This window comes from Olea europaea, chromosome 6 (genome assembly GCF_002742605.1).
Source record: "Olea europaea var. sylvestris chromosome 6, O_europaea_v1, whole genome shotgun sequence".
In the NCBI taxonomy this organism is placed as follows: Eukaryota; Viridiplantae; Streptophyta; class Magnoliopsida; order Lamiales; family Oleaceae; genus Olea; species Olea europaea.
This window is the reverse complement of record NC_036242.1, coordinates 502,411-504,889: the sequence shown is the minus strand read 5'-3', so window position 1 is coordinate 504,889 and position 2,479 is coordinate 502,411.

Here is a 2,479-nt window from a genome sequence, read left to right as displayed (position 1 = left end):
CTTAAAACCGTGTGCCAAGTTGTTTCCAAAAGAGGTTGAACTGAATAAGGAAACTAAATTTTCGGTTAGAATATTTCGTGCGATTACTTTCAGCATTTTGACCATAACTTTCTCTTTCGATGTCCAATTAAGGTAATTCAAAGTACGTTAGAAAACTAACATAGAGGGCTACAATTTTACTAGGCATAGATTTTTACAAATTCTGACATTTACTAGGTCAAAAGTGGACTTCAATCTCCGAATGAAAATTTGGAAAATCTTTATGCGGTTGGAATTTGATTTGTGAAAATATTATGGTCATATTTAACTTCTTTTGATTTCTAATTGCACCCAATGGACTCCTAGCTTTCTGAATCATTATTACAGCACCCGTCTCATCTTTAGATTATTCACAACTTGGTCCCTAAACTTTCACTATCTTTCATTTTGATCATTTCTCGCTCTTTTCTTCTAAATTTCATATTTTCTACCAAATGCAACCTGAATCAAAGTATAAGTATAATGAGTGCATTTTGGTATCAAACAATCATACCAATGCAATAATTTAGAGGAAAAAATATTATATTTTATACTCTTATCATTGATATAGTTCAAGCTTCAATAGTTATACCACATTCAAGCCAATTCACAAATGTATAATATAAATATTTGTCTCCACTCACTCCATTGAAGACGTGAGATTGCATTCTCAAATTATATAAATTACTAAAGCAATATTATTTAAATTCACTATAATTACATCCACTCAACATGTGTGAAGTATTCTAATATGGGGTCGATCCATGAGGGTCCAACTGTCTTGTGCCAAAAGCTACAAGCCATTTTCAAAGAGAATTTATTTTATGGTTGCGGGTTCGATCTTCTAGTGGGGGCAAAAGATCATCTTCCTAAAGTTTAATTTCAAAAGGTCATGAAAGACTAAGAAGTAATCGAAACTTGATACAACCGATCATAATCATATGACTCGTGCCATGTGTCACTCTTTTGGTAAAAGTTGTGAAATCACTAGTGATTAGGGATGTCAATAGATTGAGCTGAGCCGAGTTGAGTCGGCCCGTAAACTCACGAGTTCGGCTCGCGCTTGTGGCTCGTTTTGAACGAGCCAAGCTCAAGCTCCGCTCGTTCATTTTGGACGAGTTCGACTCAGCCCACGAGCTTGTGGCTCGTCCGAGCTCATGGGTCGAGCCGAGTTTTGGCTCGCTAGCTCGTCCATATTTTTTTATATATAATTATAAATATAGAAAAACACAAATAATTTAATGAAGACACCTTTTAAAAAAAATAAAAAGTGTTAAAAAAAACACAAATAATCTAATGCATTTTAAAAAATAATAATTTAATGAAGACATCTTTTTTTTTTTCTATCATATTGTAATATTTTCTATAAAGTATTAAATATTTATGTAATGAAGACAAATTTTTTTTAAAATACATTTACAAAAAATATATTTTTTTCGATTTTTTTAAAGTAGACAAAACGTAAACCCTCAATTTTAAGTATGCGGAGTTAAAAATTATACACAAATAACTTGTTGTAACGTGTACACTTTTTAAAAAAAATTAAATTTAACGATTAAAAAATAAGTAATTTTGATTAATATAATTAAACTAAATATCACTTATCTGACGACATACAATTTCAACTTATTTATCTTGTAGTAAAAAATGAGCGTCCTATCAATCTGCCACGCGTTTTATATAACGTGATTTAACCGCAAGTATACGGTGTCAAGCTTTGTAATATAGTGAAGAATTTAAAAGTGTTGAACGCACAGGGATTGATATTCAAATTTCACTGAGTATTATAATTGTTTCGATTTTCACTTTATTTAGACAAATCCAATGTTTAAATGGTGTTTTTATGCTAATCTAATTTAAATGGAATAACGAATGCAAGTAAAGTGAGACAATTTCTATACAGAATGCAAGTAAATTGAGACAAATTCTAAAAATCAAATCAAACTATGAAAATTTAGGGATTGATTTCACCATATTATCAACATGTTCTCAATCTCTATAGCCATTTCCATCGAATTTTTTCCAATTTATAGGCAAGAACCCTAATTTAATTTTATTCTCTCTCTCGAGTGCCAATAGAATCTATCGTTATATTTTAACCCCAATATATCTATTCCGAATTAAATATATAAAGATTGTTAAAACTCTTGGTTCTTGTTTATACCCTTCAAAGATTTGCACTCTCTCGAAACCTACAAATCTAGGTTTTGTTGTTCCAGCTCATGTCTAAATTTTCCCTCTCGAGCATTAAATTTAAGACATCGATTCATTCAATTGGTGATCAAACAATTGAAAGCATTAAGCACAAAACAACACAAATAAATCATGGAAAAACTGAAAGAAATAACTATATTAAACTCAAATCATGTCTCAAATATGTTACATCAACCCTAGATCTAAGAATTTAGTTCATGCTTGAATCGATCGACATGCCAAAATACAAGATAAAGAACATGAGAAA